The following is a 10,412-nucleotide window of genomic DNA, read 5'->3' as shown; positions in this document are numbered from 1 at the left end:
TTAATCAAATGCCTTGACCTCCGTTGTGTTTACAGTGAGGCAGGCAGGAAAGAAACTACCCCACACCCATTTGTCAGAGGAGGAAACTGAGGCTCAGAGAGGGGAAGAGACTCATTTAAGGTCACAGAGCAGAGTATACTGCAGTCAGAATCAGAGCCAGGCCTCTGGGCCAGCACAGAGCAGGTACTGGCTCCATGAGTACACAGCTTTGCACAGTGGCAGTATCATAGCCAATGAGGTTTATCCAAAGCGTGATTATTGCTAATTGAAAACTTTATCTGATACACGTGCACAGAGTAAATGCACAATGGACAAAAAAGCAGTAAATAAATGGGCCTCACAGCTCAGGGCCTGACCACAGTAGGGGGTCAGCATATATGTATTGAAATCAGCAAAAGAGGCCCTGAAGCCTGGTCCATGACGTCACAATGTCCCCACTGACTTCCTCCATCACACACACACACACACAGGAGCATCTCTCTAGAACACTTACAAAGCTTTGAAGAAATTCTGCTTTGTCGTGGTCAAATAGCCCTGCCCTGGGCACCAAGTCCCTCACTCAAAATGGATACTCCCAGGACCCCTGCCCACTCCCTGCAACACCTCACTCCCCTCCACTCTCTAATCACCTCCCTGCAACACACACAGCTCTGGTTAGAAACACCAGGACTCTCCCCTTCTCCTCACAGCCGCACCAGGGAACCTTCTCAACTTCCCACTGCTGTTTCAAAAAATGCTGATCCTTGTCAGCTGTATTAATGAATCACAGCCCAGGAGGCGCCAACCTTCCTAAAAATATCTGAGAATCCTCAGTGCAGAGAGAGTCTGTGAAGGCGGGTGCGCCCTGATGGAGCCACCCTGCCTGTCCCTGTCCCCTGGCCACCCCTAACACCCACATCTCCCCACAGCACCATCCCTATCTGCTCTGAGCTCCCAAACCCTGAATGGGTGAGTGCAGAGCCAGGTATCTCCGAGAGAGCCTTCGGTCCCCTCTAACATTATAGATGGGAAATTGAGGCTCAGAAGTGGGAAGGGCCAGAGACCCCCTGGTTCCTGGCGAGAGGGTTCTCTGCAGATGCTACGTCTGTGTCAGCAGCCAGCTGAGGGAAGGCAGGAAGGAGGCTTTCTGTCCAGAGCTCTGGCTGAGCTGGGCTGGCCCTGAACGAGCCCTGGTCTGATGGGACCACAGCTGCCCACCCCACAGATACAATAAAAAGCTCCTTCAGGTGAAAGCAGTTTCCCAGGGACAGGAAGGCAAGAGGGGAGGTTGTACAGGGTGCCCAGGCCGTGGTGAGGTTGCCCTCTTACAGCAGATTTACACTTTTCAAGCAGGGATACTGGGAATGACCCTGAAGATGGAGAGTATCTTCATCTGGAGAGCAAGCTCCAGAAAGAAGTGAGTCCAGTCCTTTGAAATTCCTGCATAGGAGCCTTCCTGGTGCTCACTTCCATCCCAACCCATCGTAGAATCCTCCAGGTCTCCCCAGCCACCGCAGCCTCGTTTTCTCCAAGGGTGGTTGCAGCAGCCCCTGGGAGCCTGTTGGAAGGCAGATCCCCAGGCCCCAGGCCAGATCAGCTGGATCAGATCCCCAAGTGGCTCCTAGGCCCCTCGGAGTGTGAGAAGCACTGGCCTGTGAACCACTTAGCATCAGGTCACATGCTGCGGTGACACCCGTGATTAGTTGCACATAAACAATATTAGTTAGCTGCCAGGAGTGGGGCAGGGAGGACTGGAATAGAAGAGGAAAGATGCCTGAGATAGCAAATCTATGTGAAAATTGGAAACTGCTAGGACTTCCCTGGTGGTTCAGTGGCTAAGACTCTGGGGTCCCAGTGCTGGAGTTCCGGGTTCGATCCCTGGTCAGGGAACTAAATCCCACACTTCGCAACCAAGACCCAGTGCAGCTAGGTAAATAACTAGATTAAAAAACAAAAGTGGAGATTGATGTTCAGCTCCTTTGGAGGAACGAGGTTCATGGAATGACTGAATCTGGGAAAATAAAGGATGAGAGGCTTTTGCCCTCTTCCTAAGGCCAGAGCTCCTCTGCAGTCTCCCCAGGTGCTGCTTTCCAATCCCAGCCTGAGCTCTTACTGTGATGGGGAGCTCACCACCTCTTAGGCAGGCCATTGCAGGGTGGACATGGAGCCGACTCGCCTCCACGGCCCCAGCTGGCCTCCAGCCCTCCAGCTCTCCAGCCCTTGGTCCCTTCCAGACTGTCAGTAACTAGGTCTGTCCCTCCTTTGATCCTCGACTCCCTACCACTTTATTCTCTTGTTCCAGAAATAGTCTTTCTATTTGTGTGTGGAGAGTCACTTTATGGGTCTCTTTTCACTGAGTGCAGAGGTGTTGAGGAGGCCTCTATCCAGGCAGAACTTCTGCTGTAAGGATTCGCTGAGGTGGCCTCACTTCACCCCTGACACTGGCCATCAGACGAGGGAGGGGGCAGCAGGCAAGATTGGCAGAGTCAGGCGCCCAGGGAGGTGTCGCCTCCAAGGGCCTTTCTAAGCCGCAGATACTCTGGCGCTGCTCGGTGAGGACACAGGTGCTCAGGATGCTGAGTGGTTGCCGAACATCACCCCTTCTACTGGCAGGGCCATGGGAACCTCAGGGCACCGGAGGAGGGAGTCCCAAAGAGCCTGGTGGGGAACAGCAGGTGTGCACTCACGGGCGCCCACCACTCTGGCTCCTCCCTGCTTTTCCATGGGGCTCCAGCCTTTCATCCTGGTCTCAGCCACCTTCTAGGCTGAGTTTATCCTCCCCCTCATCAGCACCAAGGCCTGTATCTCATCAAGTGATGCTCTTGTTAGGATCCAAGCTACAAACTTGGGGTCACCATCAGTTATAGCCCCCTCCTCCCTCCCTTTCCTCTCCTCTGTGCCGCTCACGGATTTCTGTGAATCCTGGAATTCTGGTGGTAGTGAAACTGCTGGTACAGAGCCCAGGGACATTGTTCTGGTCCTACCTTGTTGGTAACTCACTTTGGAACCTCAGGCAGGTTCGGATTCCTCCCTGAACTTTTGCCCCATCTATAATGACAACCTCTACACACAGCGGTCCCCAACCTTTCTGTCACCAGGGCCAGTTTCGTGGAAGACAAGTTTTTCACGGATGAGAGGTGGGGAGGGATGGTTTCATGATGATTCAAGCACATAGCATTTATTGTGCAATTTATTTATAATCTAATGCCACTGCTGCTACGACAGCGGGTACCGATCTGTGGCCCAGAGGCTGGGGTCTTCTGCTCTACAGGCCCTCAGAACTGGGTTACTCTAGACCTGTGTTGAACAAATGGAAGTCACTAGGCACGTTTGGCTATTTATATTTAAGTTGATGAGAGTTAAATAGAATAAAAAATTCAGCTCCTCAATCACATGAGCCACGTTTCAAATGCTCAGTCATCACCAGTGGCGGTTCTATTGGACAGTGCAGGTTTAGAACTTCTCCGTCATCACGGAAAGTTCTCACAGACAGCGCTGTTCCACCGTCGAGTGAATCGCAATGAGTCTGGGAATCACCTGGGCTCTGGTTACAGTGCAAAGTCTGACTCAGGCTGGTGGTGGGACAGGCTCTGTGCCTCTCACAAGCTCCCCCATGCTGCTGCTGCTGCTGCTGCTCTGAGGCTGTGAGCTGTACTTGGAGGAGCAGAGATCTAAACTGCTCAGCCTGGATATGGGGCTAGCATCACTTGGCAGCATCTTAGTAATACAGAATCTTGGGCCCCACCCCAGACCTGCTAAATCAGAAGTTCCAGGGTGGGGGGCGGGGGGGAAGGAGGTGCCGGGCCCAAGAATCTGCATTTTCATGGGCTGTCCAGTTGGCTCACAAGCACATTTGAGTCTGAGACTCCTGAGTCCATCTGGGTTTCCACAAAATAGTTGCTGTAGTTCGTTATCATGTCTCTCTTGAAGCACGTCCTGCTAGGTCCAAACTTGCTACCGCATGCAAAGATGGGGAGCCTGGGGTCACTTGCATCAGAGCTGTACCCTGCTCACTGGGGGCTCAGGAGGAGATGAGCAGCAGCAGCAGGCCCAGCCTCAGACCGTGGCCTTGTCCTAAGCTCACTTGGCAACTGGACTCCAGGGGGCCATCCATTCTCACGTCTTCCCACCAGCAAACCCAGTGTTCCCTGTGGGAAGATACAGAGGCACAGGGTCTGGTCAACGACAAGCACTCACTTCTGAGCCTGCATGCCAGGTGGAGGGCAGGCCTTTCCCCGGACCCAGGTCTCCTAGAGGCCTAAGACAGTGAGGCCCAGTGCAGAGCCAGCTGCCCGCTCAGTGTCAGCTGTGACCAGGGATTCAAGCAGGGGCAGGGCTACGCCCAGCTCAGGATTCCAAACCTAGCAGCCTGCAAATACTGCCTGCGTGCCGGCTTGTGGCCCACTACTCCGTGGGGTCCTCCCCTGGCCTGCAGCCTGCTTTCGCCCCCACCATGACGGCTCCTCCACCGGACTGACTAGACATTTCCAAGGCCGCTACTTCCTGCCACTCCTGTCTACTCGCCATAGTGTTTGGGGTGGGGGGGAGCTCCGAGCACCCTGGCCCCTCCCCAAAATTACTGATCTTGACTAAGTGGGCCTCCCTGCCACATACCACAGCTTGAACCATGGGTGCCGAGGAGACTCCGTCTGGGGCTTGATCCTGGTAGATATTGCAACCTGAGACACACCTGGAAAGGGCAGCTGTGGGCACCTGTCCCCTTCCCCAGGGGACCCACCATGCTCCAGAGGACCTCCTCACCCCCATGCCACCCCCAGCATGGGGGCACGTCTAATACCAGCGGGGGTTGTCCCACTGGAAGGTGAGTGTGGAACCTCGGAGCCAGCTCCACCTCCATGGAGCAGGACCTTCTGGCGACCAGGCATGGTCACCAAGCAGGCCAGGACAGGAAGGGCTTTGTCACTCCTCTCAGGATATAAAGGGAGAAGAGCAGCCAGAGAGAGCCAGAGACCTGCTGGAGACCTCATACCGTGAGCCTTGCGGAGCCAGGGCTTTTGGCCTGAGGCACCCTCTGCCCTGCAGGCCAAGGCTTTTGCGGAAACACTCGGGCCGGCCATCTGTGATGGAGGCTCTGAGCTGGCTCCTTCGCTGGCAGTGCTGCTGGGGGTGGTGGTTCTGAGAATCCTCTTTTATTAATGAAGAAAGTGTAACTCGCTGAGGTCAGGTATCTAGCAGATGCTTCTGTTGCCCCTCCAGGAACCCCCCAGGGCTGGACGTGGCCATTTTTTTCCCAGGACAGGGGCCCTTGGCATCTCCCAATCCACACTCAGCAGCTCTGCCCCATGCTGACCAGGAGCACCCTCCTCAGGGAGGCCGTCCCGTGGTGGCCAGAGTCATGCTCCCAGGGACTGAGCTGCAACTGTTTTCCTGTGACGGTCATGTGCCCCCTCCCCCTCTGTGGTCCCCCGCTTCCCCCCGCACCTGTGCAGGGCTCTCAGAGTCACAGATAGCGCCCTGGCTGACCTTTCCTGAACCCCCTCCTCCCTCTCCCGGCCTCTGAACTGCCCACGTGGGCCAGGGCAGGAGAGCCCCCAGCTCTCTGCGTCTCTGTCCCTGCTGCCTGAGAGCTCTCTGAGTCATGAGGAGCCACCCGACTGCAGCAGCCCTTGGTCCAGGAAGAGGAGATGGTTGGACGCCCCCAAGCACACCGGCACCAGGTATGGGCACCCCTCCCAGGTCTCCCTTTCCTCCTCCTGGGGCGGAGGGGGGGGTCCTCTCCTCACTGCCCATCCACCTCATGAGCCCTCAAGGATAGGGACTGAGTTTCTCCTGCTCTGTCCCCCTCTTGGAATCTCCTGACTCCGTGGAATTCACATTTGTTGGGTGCTTGCTTGTGCCAGAAACCATCCAGGCACCGTCACATAGATTCACTTCATCCTTTCAATGACACTGTCTGGTGAGTGTTATTGGGCTTCCCCGGTGGCTCAGCTGGTAAAGAACTGCCCGCCAATGCAGGAGATGCAAGAGATGTGGGTTCGATTTCTAGGTCAGGAAGATCCCCTGGAGAAGGAAATGGCAACCCACTCCAGTATTCTTGCCTGGAAAATTGCACGGGCAGAGGCGCCTGGCGGGCTATAGTCTAAGGAGTTGCAGAGAGTCAGACACGACTGAGCACGCAGACACAGGATACAGGTGAGTGTTATTAGCCCATTTACAGATGACAGAGCTACGATATGGAGAGCTGACATCACTGGGAGAAGGCCACCACCTTACTAAGTGCCAGCACTAAGATTCAGATCAGTGTGGGCCATCCCCGGGTTCAGGTTCTCTCCACAGGCCAAGCTGCAGTCCACATAAGCTGCAGTTTCAGGGCCCTGTGAAGAAAGACCTGTCAGGGGCTGCATGCCTGCAGAGCAACAGAAGGCCCCAGGGACCTCTCCCCCACCCCCCACCTTCACCCCAGCTGGTCCATCAGGCCAGACAGTGGGGCTGAGGATGTCAGGCAGTGCTGGCAGCCAAACAAGGGGTCGCAGTCAGTCAGACACTTCCTCACTGCACAAAGCACCACTTCCCTCCAGACAGAGGACCCCAAAGAATGCTTGGAATGTCGCTGGGGCCAGACAGCCTCCTGCAGATGCCGAGAGGCTGGCTTTGTGCTCAGTTTGCCAGGGCGACTGACCCTAAGTGAGAAAGGTCACTCCCTGACCTGTGACCCTGCCCTCTCACCTCACAGCAGGGGGAGGTGGTGGAGAGAGGGAGGGGTGAGTTGGGCCTCCCTCCAGTGGCTCTTCCACACCAGTGGGATGCTGCCCCAAGTTTGCAGCTTCAGGAAAGAGACTCAAGAGGCCTCCTCCAAGAGGCCTTCTTGGCTGCTCTAAAGTTTAGCCCACAGTCTAGCCTGAGATTTGAGGACCCCAGGGCCCCCTTGCATAGGCACAGGTAGAGCTGGGCCTGTGGCTGGGAAACAGTGGGCCTTTGCTATGGTAAGTGGAGTTAGGAGGCTGGTGGTCAGCAGTGGCATGGTTGGTGGGGTTCTCAGTAGGCTTGGAGTCAGGGCCCAGCCCAGGGCAGCCAAATGAGTAGATATGAGAAGGAGGGAAGAGGGGACCATGTCCACCCAACCCATAAATCCAGAGAAACATTTTCAACTTGCTTGTGACTCACTCTTCCTCAGCAGAAAACTGTTTTTTCCTTCAAAATCACAGACTTCCACCTTCAGACAATAACGTGTTCTCAGGAAGTTACATGTGTTGTTTTTCTGTGCAGGCTGCTGGGGGTAGTGTTTGTTTTACAAACGGTTTACTGTAATAAGGCCTGGGAGCCATGCTTCCCCTCAGACCAGGCTGACCTCTAAATAAGGTGATCAGATTGGGCAAATAAAAATACAGGACACCCAGGTAAATCAGAAGAACAACAAATCATTGTTTTAATCTAAGTACATCTCACACAATAGTTGGGACAGACTTACACTTAAAAAAATAAAATTTTTATTTATCTGAAATGTGGATTTAACCTGTATTTTGTTGGGCTACCCTGTCCTCAAGTTTATGGATCAGGCCACTCCTGGCTACCAGCCCCAAGGGCTCCTGAGGTCCCTCCTGACTCCACTGGCCCTAGAAAGGGTCTGCTGTCTCCTGATCACTGACCCTGCTCTGGCTGTGTCTTTGGAAAAGGGCACTGGGCCCTCAAGTCACAGGCCAGACTGTGACTCAGCTTTAGAGCAGCCAAGAGGCCAAACCCCATTCAGGCCTTAAACCTTGTTCCACTTCTGCTCCTCCTTCCATCCAATTCCTGGGAAGACTGACAGGTGGAAGGAGGTCTCCCTCTCTGAGGTCAGGACCCTCAATCTGGTCTTGGAGGAGCTCTCACCAGGCCACAACACCTGCTCAGGGCTTTTTGGCCTCAACCTGAGGGGAGGCAAGCTGAAAGTTGGCCCTTTACAAGAGTGCCTGACCCAGACCCCCACCCTGGATCCATCCCTCACCCACCTTCCCTGGCCATCAACTCCTCCAGGACCTGACCTCTCACCCCAGCTCCTGCAGTGTGTGAAGGGGGAGTTTTCTCCCTCCTTTTCTGGCTGAGACACCCGAACATGGAGTCCTGCTTCCATTTTAAAGCATTACATCATGACCCCTGAGAAACGTATTTTTCCCAACTTTATGGGTCCCTAGGGGCTTCCCTGGTGGCTCAGACAGTAAAGAATCTGCCTACAATGTGGGAGACCTGGGTTCGATCCCTGAATTGGGAAGATCCCTTGGAGGAGGGCGTGGCAGCCTACTCTAGCATTGTTGCCTGGAGAATCCCCATGGACAGAGAAGCCTGGCGGGCTACAGTCCATGGGGCTGCACAGAGTTGGACATGACTGAATAACTAAGCATAGCGCAGCATAGCATAGGGGCTTCCCAGGTGGTACAGTGGTAAAGAATCTGCCTGCAATGCAGGAGACACAGGTTCAATCCCTGGTCAGGAAGATCCTCTGGAGAAGAAAATGGCAACTCACTTCAGTGTTCTTGCCTGGGCAATCCTGTGGACATAGGAGTCTGGTGGGCTATGGCCCATGGGGTCAAAAAGAGTCAGACACAACTTATCTACTAAATAGCAATAACAACATGGAGCCCTAGAGCAGGTGAGACATGCTTCTTCCATTCACCACCTCTGAAAGATTCCACGCTAGGTTCACTCATTGAGAAACATTCCCAAGGCACCTACTCTCAGCCTGGCCCAGCTTGGTCTGGATAGGTGAAAACACAGAGAAGATCCACCAATCCTCAGGAGCTTGGGATGGTGGGAGAGAGATGGGTACATGCAGTGTTTCTAGGCTTGTGGGGAGTGGGGTGTGGGGTGTGGGGTGTGGGGGCTGCCCAGGCTGAGAGAGCAGAGCAGGCTTCTCAGAGGAGGCAGTGATGAACTGAGTCCCAAGAGCGGGAAGATTCTGCTGGAAAGGAGAAGAGAAATGAAGTTTCAGAAAGACGAGCAGATGGACAAAGGCCTAGAGGCTTGGAAGCCATGTGGCTCTTTGAGCTGGAGAGGTTCATGGGAAGTCAGGCCAGGGAGGGCAGTAGAGCAGGTGATGCAAGGCCTCTGGTGCCAGCTGGGGCTTGGATTTCATCCGACAGAGACCCAGGAGGGCGGAATTCCAGGTGAGACCAGAGCTCACCCGTGCCCACAGGAGCAGGAAGGCCACTAGGGAAGATCCAGATTCAGTCTCCTTCTCACCTTCTGCGGCCCAGTCTGCATGCAGCAGGAGCTCCATGTCTGCTAAGTCAACACGGATCAGGACAGACAGGAATCTCTGCCCCTTAGCAAAGAAAGACGAAAAACTAAGGCCTGATTCAAGATAGCTGTTCCTCAGTCCTTCACACCGACACCCCTTCCTCGGGCTGTGCCCCCTGGTCTCAGGCCTTCCCTTTCCCCTGCTCCCTCTGTGTTTGTCCACCTCTGGGCCTGGGTCCCCGCCCCTCTTGGAGCCCTGGGTCACCCTGCACTTCTAGACTCCAGGAGCCTGAGGTCTGCCCAGCAGCCCGGCTCCAGTTCGCCTCTTTTCCTGCCGAGCACTCCCCGCATTGTTCGCCTTTGTGTCCTTTTTCCTGTGCTTGAGTGATTCCAACTTTATTGCCCTGGTTCTCTCCAGGGGTCATTCTGCCAAACTGAAACTGGCGCCATGGATTGGAAAAAACAGAGCCCTTCGAACCCCTAGGACCTCCTCCTGGTGGAGGAGACAGGCCAGCAGAGACCCTTGCGCCCTGCTTCCTCCCCTCCCGGGCCCTGGTCCTGGCCCACAAGGACACCATGATCCTGCCCTGGGTCCACGTTCACCACAGCTTCCTGAGGGAGTCTTTCTCCGAAGCCAGTCTGCACAGTGGGGGGAGGGAGGGGGTGGGGGTGGGATGAGGGGGACTGAGGCCTGCCCGTGCCACTCCCACGGGGGTCTGGGATCACTGAGTCCCGTGGTCCCATCTGTTTGTCTTCTCCTCAGGCAGGCCAGGGCAGCTGAGAACAGGATCCCAGATCCCAGTGTGCCTACCCTGTGACCTTCTCATCTTACCAGCAAGGAATCAGGGCTCAGAGGGGTTAAGTCATCTCCTGAAGTCACAGAGCTGATAAGTCTGATAAGTCTATAAGTCTGATAAGTCCCAGGCCTGGGACTCGGGACTTCCGGTTTCACACCAGTGCCCTTTCCTCCCTCTGCCAATTGGTCCTGAGCCAGTTTCTTGAAGCGGGGGCACATGGGCCCCGGGGGGAGAGGCCTGGGAAGCCTGGCTCAGGCCTGGCTCTGTGACCAGCTTATTATGTGGTTCCCGTCAGGCCCTTTCCCAGCTCAGTGACCTCCTTCCAGCTCAGCACTCCAAGGTTTCCCGGTTGGGGCCACTTTCTTCTGATAAGTCTCTCTTTGACCGAACTCTAGTCAGGTTCTTCTGGACTCCCCTCTCAACTAGGTCCTGGCTTTTGGGCTTCCATGTTCAACCAATTTT

At 55.1% G+C, this 10,412-nt stretch overlaps 1 pseudogene; it reads left to right on the top strand.

Moving 5' to 3' along the window:
- Positions 1-204: 204 nt before the first annotated feature.
- On the top strand, positions 205-319 carry LOC112578290 (annotated as a pseudogene).
- Positions 320-10,412: the final 10,093 nt, after the last annotated feature.

Source organism: Bubalus bubalis, chromosome 12 (genome assembly GCF_019923935.1).
Source record: "Bubalus bubalis isolate 160015118507 breed Murrah chromosome 12, NDDB_SH_1, whole genome shotgun sequence".
Classification (NCBI taxonomy): Eukaryota; Metazoa; Chordata; class Mammalia; order Artiodactyla; family Bovidae; genus Bubalus; species Bubalus bubalis.
Note: the sequence above shows the minus strand (reverse complement) of the source record. Positions and strands in the feature narration are given on the sequence as shown.